The following is a 15,805-nucleotide window of genomic DNA, read 5'->3' as shown; positions in this document are numbered from 1 at the left end:
CCTGCTCCTGCTTGGTGCAGTGGGGCGGAACAGCTCAGCAGGAGCACAGCTTCGTGCAGGAGAGATCCCCATTTCCTGTTTGTCCTCTTTTCTAAAGAAACCTAATCCAACAGCAAAAAAACCACCTATTGCTAAAACCTTTAGACTTAGGAATGACTTAAAACTGTAGCAAAACTTAATTTTCTCTTTCCAAATGTGTTCACCTGGATGATGACAGAAAATGCTAGTGTTGCAACGGAGAAAGACTGCCTGCATCTTTGCTTCAGACCTCGAACTCTGAGAGTGTGAGCCTATCCCCTGCTACAAAAGCTTTTTCTATTAATAAATGTGTAAAATTTTAAGAGGGAGTTTGGTGTCCCATCCTTCCACCTCAGTATGCAATAACAGTTGTCAGTAAACCCCATGTGAGAAATAAGTCCTCACAGCTGCTATCCTGTTAACTTTAGCTATTTTGTTATTTTGGCTAAGTTGTCAAAATGTTCATTTCCTGATGTCTGGGAAACTGGCTGAACAGCATATACAGCACTGGGCTCTGCTGCCTGCTCTTGAGATAGAGGGAGGCTGGGTATGAGAGGCTGGCCATCAGCAAACGGTAATGCAAAGAAAGGACTGCTCTTAGTTCCTCAACAGCAATTTTATCTTATCTGTGCACATTGCTCTTTCCAAATCAAGACCAGCCTTTTCATTATTATAAACACCAGAGAGTGGGAAAATATTCCCTGAGGCAAGAAGCAGCACTTGAAGTAAAGTACTGTGGTGGAAAGTGCAGCACACAGCAAAATTACTCACGCCTTAAGACATATTCCTGCTCTCGCTGCAGAAGTCACTTTTCTCCAAATGACACACAGCCTAGGGTCAGCTCCTCGAGTCCAGTGAGACCATATTAAAGGACAACATGTTGGGTGACAGCTTTAAATCGTGCAAGGCTTGATCTCACGACATGCTGCAGGTGAGTGTCCAAGCTGCAGTCCCATAGTGCATGTCAGCCTCAAAACACTCTTCCTGTTTGGGAGAGCCATGGGAGATACATATATGCTTAAAACAGAGGGCACAAGCTGAAACCTCTTCAGGAATAGCAACGGCAGGACCTTGCAAGACTGAACTAAAGCAAACCATAAGCAACTGGACCTATGTGAGGTCAAATCACAGGAGTTGTTAGAGGTGATGTCCAAATCAAATTACCTTCTTCAGCAAAGAAAGTTGCATATGAAAAATAGGTTTTGTCAATTAACCTTTTTTAATTTTATGACTCCTCCTGCCTCTTCTTCTGAGCTGTGATGCTGTTGCTTTTATTAATTATGAACATCCTAATTGTTATTACTCTTACTGTGGATCTGCTTGTTGCTCACTGCTATATGTCTTGCAGTGCTGGTCTATCATTTCACCCCACATTTTCTCCAGCAAAGTGACCGAGCCAGCCTGTAATTGGAAGATGGTGTTTGTGAGAGCGTGGTCAAAGTGCACTGCACAGCACAGGATGACAGCCTCAAAGTCAGCCCTGCAGCTGTTGTGCTTCTTTGAAAAAGGCCTCAGTCAGCTCTTACAAATTTGCTGATGTTTTTTCATTTCCATGAAACAGGCCAGAGCCCCAGAGCTGTTTCTTTCCCCATCTGCTCTTGCCATCCCTGCACACCTCACTGAGAGGTTGCTGGAAATGTTTCCTCTCTGAAAGCCTGCTGGCATTCTGAAATAAGTCACTGCAGCAAAGTGCTCACAAGCAGTCAAAACTCAACAGTCTTGAAATGTGATTGTATCAGATCAGGACTTTGCTTTTTAGAAGGTCTGAGCTTTTTTGAATCAACAACTTCCAAAGGGAGAAAGAAAAGCAAAGTTTGTATGAAGTTAAAGTTGTTGAAAACTGCAGAGGAATCCTCCAGACTCTGTGTCCTCAGGAAGGAACAGGAGAGTACAAAGAGGGAATCATGAATGTGATTCAGTCTGCAAAGGCAAGTGACGCTGCTCTTATGCCAGTTCTGAAGATGATTTTTTGGAAATCAGGAAGCTTTTCAAAGGACACAATCCACTAGACTCAGTTGAGGCAGCAGCATTCTGGTGCAATTTCATGATTTACCGAATCAGACCTGCCTGCTTACTGCCAACAAGGATCTATGATCTATGCTTCCCAGCTTTTATCATAACTTCCCTACTCTCTAATAATTGCATGGTTATGGGTTGTGTTGGTCTGTTGATCTGAGATGATGGAAAGCTGTTTATTGGAACTGGATCTATCTTCTGCCAGATTAACTCAATTGACCAACTCACTGTAACTGTATGATTATGTCAATAAAGAGAAGTGACAAGTTATGCCTGGAGGTAGCATGGGATCCCTTCCAGTGCCGCTGGATCAGGCTGGAAAAAGTGAAATATTCAGCTTCATTTTCAGATCCCATGTCTGAGGCACCAGCTGGCCAGCAATATTCAGATTAGCCCTAAAACAAATACTCTGTTGAGGGTGGGAAGGATCTGTGTTTCCTCTAGGACTGTAGCACTAATGCTGGCCCTAAGAAAGCCACAGGATATCTGGGGAAGAGATTGGGACCATCTTTCTCAGTAGCCTCAGCTCAGTCCACATATGAAGCACAACATCAGGACCTGAACCTGCTGTGTTTATGGGTAATATAGGTTAAATTTTCTGTCTCTGGTTGAGATGAATACTACTAGTAAAATACAAGCCCAGAACCAAAGTTTTTCACTAATATCAGTATTTGTGTGTCATGGTGAATGATTCAAGCTCAAGATTTTGAAAGCTGACCATCCAGCAGCTTTGGCTATTGCTACAACTATGTGGTCAAAAATCTGTTTAGCTGCCAGAACAGAGAATTTCCTACTTGTGCAGTTTCATTTACCATGGCAGGGAGTACAGTAGCACTCACCGCATGAAAGGAAGATGAGGGATCAAGCCATGGCACGAACAGCACACCCCTGAGTGAACACAGGTTTTGTGCCCATGTTGGCAGAGACAGATTGCTGAGTATTTTTTGTTAGCAAATGGTAGGCATGATTTGTAGGAAAGTGGAAGGGGGAGCTCCAAAGCCACTTCTGTGTTCAGTGATGCTCCATCATCACCTTAATTTAGGGGTGTCTGGATGCAGGTATCATAGGACTGGCTAAGTACAACATGACCAGCTATGCCCCTGTTGTGGAAGACCTCCGAAGCTGGATACATACCTAGGCAGATATGATGGATTTAGGTATCCAGGTCCCTATCTCTTCAGTCTTCTTCTTTCCTAAAGGATATTGCCCTTACTGAGCCATTGGAAGTTGTAATCTTTTCACAAAATAGGCACTCATTCTGAGATTTTGCTTGATTCGCAGAGGCCAATGAGATGTCCTACAGCAAAAGTAACAGCTTCTGAGAAATGGGTGACGAAAATCACAAGTTTTTCCAGCTCATAAATCAGGCCTTTTTCAAAGAAAACGCACAATTTCTGTTTTCTTAACCATTTACATTTCTTTTAAAACAAGCAACTGCGTATAAAATTTGGGATCTGTAGACTTACTTCCCCCAGATAAAGTTCCTGATTCTTGGTAAAAGGGTATTAGATGTTTAGGCACACATAACTTCCTCTACTGTTTTGCTGTTTGGGGTTTTTTTCTCAGTGAGTACTTGGGCAGTAAACAAAATGAAGGAAGCAATACCTTCAAGGTGTGTGAAAAAACACCAAAGATTGCATGATTTCTGCCCAGATTCAGCATTGGGAATTTCATTGAAATGAAATGCCTTATGCCTTACTAATTAATTACTTTCTGATGACTAGAAATGGACTAAACTAGCAGCTCTTACTTAAAAAACAGCTGAGGAAAAAACTATATGAGCCTTCTGGTATTTTTCTTTTTTTGCTTTTTTTTTAACTCAATTTTGATAAGTACAGAAATTTCACCATGTATTATGTTTTCAATTCCCCGTTACTTAATCTTTAGTCTTAAAAGCACAGTGTACTTTAAATGACAGTGGAAAAATGTATAGTAAACTTCAATTGAGCTGGGATATAGAACAGCCCCTGCTTTAAAATGCTTGATAGGAAGTGGGATGGGCACATAAAAGAGTGTTCTGCTTCCTGACAGTTAATTTTCCATCGTTTTATTTTATCTAGGTCTGGGTGTGCTTGCCACTTTCAGTGGAAATCCGTATTTGTCTCTGAGTTATAAGAAAAGATTCAAGGAGTAAAAATCAAATGGAAATATCCTCCATAATGAAGGGGGCTCTTAGAGCCTTTTGCTAGAAGATTCCTTTTATGTGTGAAATATTTATTAGTCCTTGCCTGTTCATTATTTGAAGGGATATCTGAAGTAGTACATCCTTAGGGAATTATTAGGGGAGCAGAGAGAATGTTTACAATGAAAATGGTGCTTAATCTCCATGAATGACAGGAAAAGATTAAGCAAACAACAGATAAACCATCTTATCATTCAGAAGTATACATGCTGAATGCGTTGTAAAATAAATACACTGCTGGTCTTTAAATCCTTTGTGCATCAAAGGCCCAGGAGCACAAAAAGGACGTATTCACCTCAAACAGGTTTTACATGGACTCTCCATCCAAAGATTTAAAAGTACTCCCATTGATCAACCACTCCAGTCTAGCCTCTGAGCTAGTCTAGATGTCCCTGTTGGGCCTGGAAATTGTATCTGCTTGCTGTGCTGCCTCCATAGCCAGAGTGATGCTGGCTGCAGCAACTCCCTCTCCTCCACTGTGATTCAGAAACTAGGCAAAGTGGCCTCTGTTCCTATGATGGCTTCACTGGACTATAATATGACTACAGAACCTTTATTTTAGGAAAGCCTACCATGGTAGTCCATTTGTTATACAACACAATAGTCAACTTGCATAGCCAAGAAAGGGTGGCTTGGGTTTTATGCCCTTTCTTATTAATGATAACTCAAAACTGTAGTTGCTAACACTGGATTAAGACTGTCAGGCTCTAACAAAGCCTAAGAAAAACCTAAATATTTACAGACTGTGACCTCTGGATTGACAATGGTAATTTTGAGAAGTATTTAATAGAAGGAAAAATTTCTGTGCCTATAAGACCTTTATTAACTGGCTGAGAGCTCTTGAGATACTTTTCTCACTTACGTATGTGTTATTTACTTACATGTATTATTATCCCGCTATAACATCCTCTCTTACAACTAGAGCATTTTTCTACCATTAAACATACGAAACCCAGATACTTCCAGCCTTCATAAAAATTCAGTTTGCAGAGCCTTTCCTGGCATTTGACATCAAATGGAAGTTCTTCTTTATCCAGTCCATTACAAGTCCTCCAGGGTATAAAGGCTGCAATTCCAAAGTGCTATACAGGTATTACTAAAGTTGATCCAAAGATAAGGGACAGTTTCATTCACCTCTGGAAGAGGACAATGTACAAACCCTTCAGTGTGATGGATAAAGTGTGGAGATCTGTTGTTGTGTCACATCCCAAAGTAAATATCATCCAGGTTAAGGCTGTCCCCAAATATCACCTCCAAAATTTGACACAAGTTTTTCCCTGTATTGGAATTCATTGTCTATCACTGTATATTGATGTTAATTTTGAAGAAAATTATGTGTCTGTTCCTACTACATAAAAAGCCCCACCACACTCACAGCAGAGGATTATATCTTTCTCTATTACTGTTTTAAAAGTAATGACTTCAGGTAGATAATTGGTAAAATCCAACCATTAAGAATTAGGTCTAAACTGTTCATACTGAAGAAATCTAGATTAACTTTACCGGTGGAAATACCCTTACCATTTATTCAAACCAATTGTAGCTGAATTCCAAAGATGTGTTCCTGTCCCGCGTACGTAACTTTTGCAGTTGTGGGTTTTTTATAAAACCAACAGATGTTTATAGGCTGTGCCAATGCTTCCTGATGAATGAAAGTTGGTGTTCTTCTTTGTGTAGGTTCTCTCTCACATGGAACACTGATCTTTTTTTTAAGAAAATAGATTTTATATCAGCTCATGGGTAAAATTATTTTTACTTGCTAGTGGAAGTTATGGTCCTATGTGAGGACTCTTTACACTGCAATCAGATCATATTGCAGATGAAGAACTACTTGTCATTTATTCTTTCATCACATTGAGCTGAAGTGGCATTTTAGATACCTTACATTAACTAGTGAAGGATGTTCATGCAGAATTTTCTGGTCTGCATCAGTGCACAGGAGGTCAGAACTGGACTTCCTTTGGAAACACTGTGGTTTCTTTTTGGAAGGCACTGGCCTTTCATTTTTCTACGATTTGCAATTAATAAATCCAAGACACTTTGGCATTTGGCATCTGAAGTACATTTGAACACAGTAACACATTGACACAGTGGATTTTTTTATAGCCCTCCTTAGCATGTTCCAGGGTTCCATGGCTTTCCAAAGTCACCACAAAGCCAGAGTGTTGTGCTACTCCCTGGCCTGTCTTGTCCTCTTGGAGAGCATAGCACTGGAAACTCATGTGGGAGGACCTGTTTCCACTGCTTAGTCACTGTCCTCCAATGATACAGCCTGATAACTGCAAGTGGGCAGTAATTTTATTTTCACCAGAATAGCAGCCATCTGGGGAGGTGGACCAATAAAGGTAAGAAAAAGTCCATGCTGAACTCTAACTGGAATAAGGAGAATTTTTATCTCCCATGCCTGAACATATGGAGACAGATATGTTTCTCCTCCTGGCTCTGCCTTTTTAGTCTTGTTTTTTTTCTCAGTTAAGTTACCTCCTTGATGATGTCTCCTGCTCACCCTCCAGATGTGGCTATTCTTTTGTTTCCTCAGAAACAGCATCTCATACAGAGAGATTCTTATCCTGGGAAAATTACCAGAGAAAAATATGGGGAGGTGTGGGCCAGAAATGGGATTGGGAATGTAGAAGAAAATGCAAATGACTTTTTTTCCCTGTCACTCATACCAGTGTCTCCCTTGGGAAAAGTAGACAGACATATTTGGAGAAACAGAGCTCAGCTTTTTCACACACACTGTAACCTCTGTATGCCATTTTGCAAAGGCCCAGGTCTCCATCCCCACAAGGCATTCATCATCCTGCCCCAAGAGGCAACCAGCCTGATGCTACACAGTCTTTGGTTCCTTTTTTACTGCTCAGCTCTCCGTGCTGCACCCTGCAATGGAAACAATGGCTTGTTTTCCTTCACGAGGGTACTTTGAACCCGAATACCTTCCCATCACACAGCTATCCTGTGGGCTGATGAAAATACTGAACCCTGGCCACGGGAAGGTACAGGATGTGGTTGTGCTAGCAGAGCTGGCGTGCAGGTGGCAAGGCCTTGCAGCAGAGGAGCCAAGGGTCAGGAAACATGTGGAGCTAAAGGGGCGGAAGAGAAAGTAGGGAGCCTGGACTTGGTTTTCCTGATGACACGCATATCCAAGAGGAAGGCTGGAGGCTACAGAAAGAGACTTTCGCTGACTGCACCAGGCAAGTGTGGTAAAGCTGCCTACTCATGTGTGATCTCCTGGCCAGCTGGGGCCATGCTTTGTAGGCCAAATGGATTAAGGAAGGGAAGCAGTATTCAAAGTCATTTAACAACTTTTAAAAGGATCTGCCTTTTTCTTTTTTTTTTTTTTTCCCTACTAGCTAGAAACCATATATCTATATTTTCCCACTTGCTTCCTTTAATAACTGGATAATGTTATTATATACTAATAGGTGTGTTATTCTCCTAGCATGTTTTGACATCCATACCTTGGATTTGCCTGAAATATTTTTGCACCAGTTCAATCAAAATATTTTCACAGGTTCACACACACACACAAAAATCTAGTGACTGAAATGATAACAAGAGGATCAAAATTTCACAGTAAAACTGTGTGAATACAGTAAATAACATTATAAGTGAAGCAGAGGGAAAGGAATGAAGGGACAGAGTTTTATGCTACATAATGACTATTCATGCATCTGTGGACATTAGACAGATTTGTTCTTCACTGACAGCTGTTGCTATATTTTCTAGGTTAAAACAATTGTGATTTTTAAGAATTCAGAAATTATAATTTTATGCTTAGATTCTCACCCTTTATGAATCAAATATTCCTATATTTCTAAGTCTGAAATAAAAGAAGTCTTGGCAGTATCAATGACCCTGATCTCAATGTCTTCCTTCCTTGAATCGCTCAGTTACCTTTTTCTTGGCAGATGACAGCCTGCAGATGTCAAAGAATAAGGAGGTGTGTCCTGTGTGGTGCCAACACTTCAGTGTTGGCATAGTATTTCCTGCAAAAAAAGGTCTAATTTCAGGCTTATGGAGAATTCCTGCTGACTCACATCCTGTGGCATTTTATGGGCAAAAGTCCAAAACCAGACAAACTGAGGTCCATGTCACTTTCATAAGGTTTTCACCCTTTTTACCCAAATGATTGCTTTCACTACTCTTTTCTAATGCTGATAGAAAGTCCTTCCTACCAATTTAAGCCTGGAGATTTGGCATCCCTATCTACATCTTCACCCTGTGTAGTTTGCACCATGTCGTTCTTGGACTCACAATTCCCATCTCACCTCTTCTCCATTGCCTGGCATTTCACTGATGGTCTCAGCTGAAAATGCTGCCAGTGAATTATAACCTCTACAGAGAAAGCAATGCCCCAGAAGATAGTCTGGAAGCCTTCACCATGCAGTCTCACTGGGTCTGTTCTCCAATCTGTAGTGTTCTCTATCCAGGGCTTGCCTGGAAAATATGATGCTGACTGTGGAAAGGAACACAGCTGGGCTCCTTCCCTGGCTGCTCCCTCAGCTGCAGGATGGTTCTCTAGGAAACCCTCCAGCCCCTCCCAAGGTTCTGTGCTTTCCTTATTGTTTCCTTGGCATTGTTAGCCTTAATCAGGTCCTTCTGGGTCTGGGCAGCAGGAAAAAGTGTCCTCATTGCCTGCTATTAGTGTTACAAGGAGGGTCACCCTTGGTGACTCCCACAACTGAAAGGGTGGGAATGGTAATGTATTACAAGCACTGAATCAGCAATTCAGTGAAATGAAATAATTTCAAAATGCTCATCAGCTATGTTTACTGTGTAGTTAATAGATGTTATACTAGTAGAATTCCAGAAATATTCCTGGCCTCTCACAAAGTACAGATATACGTGTATAAATATAAATGTATAAAGATAAATGTATATATTATAGCCCCCATATATATGATTATACAGTTTGTCTTTTTAGAATAATCTCATCACAGTATTAAGGTTGCTGTTATATATGATCCTAAAATCCACCTGAATAACGTGCAGGCTCTGAGCCCTTCACCTGCTATTAATTGTCTGGCTCTAGCTTCAGCCAGGCTCAAGCTTCTAGTAAATATTCCTCTTCTCTTCTAATAGAATTTGTACTTCAATAATGAAGCATTGTGTCCCAGTGGGCTCCCTTTGCTGCACATGGTTTTCAAAGGTCAGAATACATGTCCTAATATTTCCTTTTGTCCTTAATGATTATTCTATGAATTTTGTGCATGGCTTGTTTGGGCATCCCCCTCCGGAAAACAATGTGGAATGTATTTTTTAACCTTTGGTTGGTGACAACCTTTGGTGAGACAAACCCAGTGAAGAATACAGTCAGTGCCTGGTCACTTCCTTTCCTTTCCTGTTGATGCTTTTCTTCTGGTCCCACATTGCTGCACATCAACTACTAAACGTTCAGAGGATTCATTTAGCTACAGCCACAGCAGAAAACCATGAGGAGGTGATACAGTATTTGCTATGATTTTTCTTCTTGGATAAGAGATGTGAGAAAATAGTCAGATGATTAAAAATAGTGTAATCAATCAGTCAACTTGTTCACAAAGAAAAAATACATAGAAAACAGAGCTTTGGGTTAGGGTTTCTGGCTTTGGGGTAAAGAATTTGATTGTGAGAATTGAGGTAGTCTGCTTCCCCAGACTGTTGAAACATGATTTGTTCCCCTGTAAAGAGAGTACTTTGAATAGCTAAGAAGCTGTGATATTCTCCCTATTCCTTTTCAAACCTGACTGGTTTGTGTCCTGGAAGGGAAGCCTGAACAGAAGCTGAACTTGGCCCAAGTGGAACATTTCTTTTCTTTGGAAAAAATGATGGCCATTATCTCATGAAAATGGGTATGAAGTAAGACAAACACTAACATGAAAAGACACAATTAGTTGTGATGAACTTTTACGCTTTGTAAGAAAAGGCTTTTGAGACACAGATGTTAAAAATCAACTCCCGTATTACAACTTCTAAGGGTTTAATCACATTTTAAATATCTGCTGTGCAAGTAAATTTTGACCACAAAAACATGAGTTCCTCACTGTTGAGAGAAAAATAGTTTTTCAGAGGGACTGTGAGAGCCAGGTGTGCTAGTACCTAAAAAAGCCTTTAGAAGAATGGTAGAGTGATGGAGATCCCTCCTACATCTGTAGGAACCCTTGCTGTGTCTTTTGTGCATCTCAAAGTTCTTTGTATTCCAAAGTCCCTACCTTATGTCTCATAATACAGTTACTATTTAGTTATCCTGTCTGCAAAAATACTTGGGAAGAAAAATAATTACTTGGAAGGAACCAATTTGTAAGTTTTCCCAAATGCAGTTTAAGTGTACTAGCAAGCATTAGTTGGGAAAGAGATGTCACTCTCTGTGCCATTGGCTCTGATCTGGGAAAGTTGTTTGATGTAATTTTGAACCGTCACTATAAAACTCTGCTTGAACTTTGGCAACTCTTGACACATCTCAGAGGTCCTCACCAACTTTTGCCCCCAGGCATCTCCCAGGAGCTCCTAGCTGGAAGCAGGGCAATGTGAATAATGGTTTGGAGGTTGGGTGGTGTTTTGGAAGTTGAGTGGTTTTGGATTTTTTTTCAGTTGTGTTGCCAAAACACACAAAAAAATGACAGGAAATCCAGTCACTTCAAGATACCTTCCAAGAAAAAGGTGCAGAATAGGTACCAATTCAAACTAACCACATTAGTTCTTCTAGCTGAAAGGAATGCTAAAATGTTGTTGTAGGCTGGATGAAATGTTACACTTGACCCAATAAAGAATGACTTAATTTTGGGCTGTTTTATTAAAGAATGGGAAACAACAAATTGTATTCCTATTAATTATGAATACATGTGACTGGAATAAACCTGAGAAGACCCTCTAATACCAACTTCTATTGTAAATCAGAATTAAATTTCATTCCTTACAAAGATCTGACAGACCTGACCTGAAATAACTCAATTTATGTCGGTTCTAGACTCTCCAGACAACTTTATTCAGTGCTTAACTGCCCTGCAAATCAGAAAATGTACCCCATTATCTGAGATAAATCTCCTGTCCTGAAAATTAGACTGATTATTTCCTCTTTACCTTTGGTGACTGTAAGGATAATTGATCAGGGACCTCCAGTCCCCACTGGAAAGTTGTTATCATGCCTGCCTGTCTGGTCTCCTCTTCTTCAAGATTGAACGGTCTCAGACCTGTCAGCCTTTCCTTGTAGGCTGAGTTTTCACAATTCCTGACAGCCTTTTGCTCTCCTTTGAGTTTCCTCCAGTTTCAACTCTTAATGCTGTCCTATGAAGTGCTGACAGTTTTTTCCAGTTGTTGTGACCAGTAAATTTTAGGCTGGTTCCCTAGGGAAATAGGACTTACTAATCACATTTTATATCTGTCTGTTTACTTTTCTATCTACTTGACTTGTAATTTTTTTAACTCTTCTGCCAGTTTCAAGCAAACGCGACAGTGGTTAAATGTCTCTAAGATATTAAGTCCATATTTATTTCATTTAAGAAGTGGTAAGGTGTAGGAGAGACATCTGATTAGAGTGCTCACCAGTGAAAGGCTACAACATGACAAAATCCTTAGCAGACACTGAGGCACCTCCATAGCAGAAAAGTGCTACAAACAGCACAAAACCCTTCAGATTTTTCCTTGTGCAGGATGGGACACACAAGCACCCTGTGGGCTGGGGTACATTGCTTGTACCCCAATGCAAGGATGACTTGTAAGAATATGTTGGATTGGGCTGGCTCCCTGTCAGATATATTCATAATTTTTATTTCATAGGAAACAGTAACATATATCTGAGGCAGACTGTTTCTCAAAGTTAGACTTCTACTACCCTGGAAATTCAGCTGTGAGAGGCCTGGCTTTGTGTCACTAGAAGCCTCAGACACCATGCCATAACAGGTGGCCATTTCAGGTTTCCTGATGTTGCTGTTCCACATGAAAAAGAACTCCTTCCATATTTGCAGGTACATCGTCTAGAACCCAGGTCTTTGCTCCAGGACCTTCTCTGTGAGTAGTGTGATACTTGCTCCTTTGTTTTCCTTCAGTGAGCATGAAGAGAATTCACATAAAAACACAACCATTTGGGCAAAGTGCCTAAGGATGCTGCTTTCTATTCCTACAGCATGGAAGTGAGGATATCTTGTGAATGCAAATCTCTTCATAGGAGGGGATGCAGTGAATACATGCTGCACCAGGCAACTAATAGAAAAAAGGTTTTTGTCCTCCTTGAGTAGTTTTTTCAGTCTAGGCTTTGAGACTTTTTTCAGAGACATCCAACTTTGAGCCCCAAAAATGAAAAAGAAAATCCAAAGGGAAAAAAAGGAATGAAAACACCCCCCCCCCCCCCCCCAAAAAAAAAAAAAAACCAAGGAAAAAAATTTTGCATGCCACTTTTGTGTAAGAATCTGTAGCTTGTCCCTGTCACCAGTTGCCCATCCATTAGCCAAACTGACCAGGGGCCCCAGACACTCTCTGCTTCCTGCTCAGAAAGTGATGCTTCAGATCTGCTTCCTGCTGCAAGCAACAGAGAATCCATAGACTTCAGCCACATAAACAACAAAGGCATTTGTCCCTTCTCCACAAAGCCCTTGCCTCACAAAGAGTTTGGTGGGAAAAAACAACTAGATAGGATGAAAAAGGGAACAACTCCTTGAATGAAGGGTGTGTAGGACCCTGTTGTCCTGGCAGGAGTAATTATGCAGAGTTTTAAGATACAACATGGACAAGTAAATAAACAATGAAATGAAATGAAATGAAATGAAATGAAATGAGTTTTTCAAAGGTGTTTCCCTAAAATTCCACATGCCTCAAACCACAATAACATGTCTAGGAATGGAGAGACATAGCCAAGTCACTTTAGACTAGTCTGGGGCTTGAGAGCAATGAACCTGCTCCTCTAGTTTTGTTACCATCAGAATCCAACCAAGCTAGAATAAAGCTACTTTAGGGATGTCCGTGCATACCAAACTCACACCTCCTGTTCATAAATGGACAAAGCCAAATACAAAGCATGTATCCCTAGATTCCAGTGAAGGTATCAATGTTTTTGGCATGCACTGAAAATAGAAGCATTCAAACCTCTACCTTTTGGAAACTGTCTGAAAATTAGTGGGTTTATGCCATCTCATTCCTACTTCCACATCTGTTCTCTCCTGAGACAATTATTATTTCATTTCTAGCTGGAATGTTAGATTTCGTCCTTTGCAATGCCCCTTGCAAACCAGCAAGGTTTTTTGTTTGTTTGTTTGTGGTTTTTTTTTTTTTTTTTTTTTTTTTTTTTTTTTTTTTTTTTTTTTTTTTTTTTTGTGGGGTCTACATATGATGTATTATGGTAAATGTATTTCTGACCTCGCATGCCATTTACATGAATGCCATCTCATTTCCTTGAAGTGGCATCTTGCACGTACTTCCACATCTGCCTCATCAAAATTTGTCAGTGTGCTGAGGATGCACGCCTGACGAGAGCCACTCCAGGGCCAAGGCTGCAGGCTGCTGCAGTGGCGCAGTCTGCAATCGAGACAGAGCTGAAGGGAGCAGCACTCCTGCATCAGATGCCGAGGTGCTGTGGTGCGGCACAGAGGTGTGTCCGGGAGGCGGTGCAGCTGCTGGCTGCCGCACTCCACATGCATTCTGCGGGGGATGCTGACCCCTTGCAAACTCGTTGAGCTACAGGAGCAGGAAAGCACATAATCAGTGTTGTCAGGGCCAGCCCTTATCTCCCCCCAGGTTGTTATTTGAATAATTAAGCAAACAAAGGGGCGCTTGGCCGCTGCTGCTCTGGCCTCTGGTCGGGTTCCTCGGCAGGGCTACCCAGAGAGCCTGGGGGAGTCGTGACAGCTCGGGGAGGAGATGGGAGGGGGCTTGTCCGGTTCCTCTGCTGCTTCTTTGTGTCTTGTTTTTAATGAGCTTTTGGCGACCAGAGGAGCAGATGCACAAACAAAGGCTGGCCGGCCCTGTTTGGCCAAGGCAAGGCTCGGTGCCCCCTCCCATCCCACAGATGATTCCCAGGCACCGCTCATGGACACGGAGCCTCCTCTGGGCGCAGGCTGCCGCGGCAAGAGGCCGCAGGGAAGGAGGAAGATGAGCCCAGGGGCTGGGAACACACTGATTTCAGAATGGAAGCTGCTCTCCCAGGGGCTCTGGGAGATGTTTGAACTGGGAGTTAATCTGATGAGGCATGGAGTGATCCACAGGGTGTGACTGCATTCTGCCTGTCGGCCACCAGTTCTTCCACAGCTCTGCTCTCATGCTGAGATGAGATCTGCTCAGTGTGCCAGGACAACTGAAGTTTCATGGAGCTCCTTCTAGCCCCACGTTTCTTCACTGTTATTGTCTGGCCAAGGCAAAGGCACTTTTTAGAAGTAAGACAGATTTAAAAATTCTTGATGGGTTTTCCTGTTATTTGGAGCTGGTGGGAATGCTGAGATAGAAGGTGGAATATCTTTAGAAGCTGTTCCAGGCTGGATTCAAATCCCAGGAAGTTTTCCACATTCACACTGTCCCTGGAGAGGGAGGAAATCCCATCCTGTACTCACTGAACTACATTAATATGTTTGGGCTTATTCTCACTAGATCCCTGTGGTTCATTACTGATAGTGTCTGGGACAATCTGGACTACACTAGATACTCTACAAGTCTGAAGGATGACACAAGGCTGTGCAGAGATCACAGCCTAAAAGGTTGGATGAGAAAACTGCTGTCCCTTAAACCACTGGGGTTTTGATTTTGTAGCCAGACATGTGTGTCCCATAGCTATCACAGCAGCAATATATTTACACGAATCTTTCACTTGGATTTTAGGTGAAGCTTGGATTTTAGCACAGTCTTTCCTCTGTGCTTGGGTTGATTTTTTTCTCAGAGATTCCCCATAGCATCTTCCAATGAAAATCTACTTGCAAAAGCCCCACTGAAGCTCAAAATAGAAAAATCAGTTTAGCAAAGTACATATGACATCATACATCATGTACTGGTAAAGTCACCTCACATCTTTTCCAATTCTCACTTTCCCCAAACATCTGCCATTTTCAGTGATACTTGGATCTACTTTTTATTTGATCTTCCTGGAGGATTAGTCTCACCAACACCATACAAGTAATTTGAATCAGATGAAAGGTCCTGCATCTGTTGAATGACTCCTCAGAAAAAAAAGTTACTTTTGTGCTTAAATGTTTACAGGGTTAGGGCCCCATTCAAAGAAGTTGCCTTCTTGTTCTCATTGGTACCACAAATGTCTCTGGTACTACAGGGATGGCAGTTCATGCACTGAAGCAGCAGTTCCTGCAGAATCATTCTAGTTACCAAGATTATACTGACAGCCAGGCAAAGTGCTGAAGGATTGTGTCCCATTTAGGAAGCACAGTGTAAAAACTGAGATCTCACTGGGATCACTCAGGGAGATAAAAATCAATTTGTGCTTTTGAAATGTAGAGTTCCCTGTGGTTGGACTACAGTCACAACGTGGAAGCTCCTTGCTGCCAGCTGCTCAGTTTGATGTGTGCACTCACCAGGTTTGTGTGTTTAAAGGGTCAGCCCCTCTCTTTAATTCCCTTCCTCAGGACACTGCAGGGGACAAGGAGGCAGGGGACATGGCAAATGCCAAAGGGCCTG

The sequence above is a fragment of the Zosterops lateralis genome, assembly GCF_965231275.1.
Source record: "Zosterops lateralis genome assembly, chromosome: 5".
In the NCBI taxonomy this organism is placed as follows: domain Eukaryota; kingdom Metazoa; phylum Chordata; class Aves; order Passeriformes; family Zosteropidae; genus Zosterops; species Zosterops lateralis.
This window is presented reverse-complemented; position numbering follows the sequence as displayed.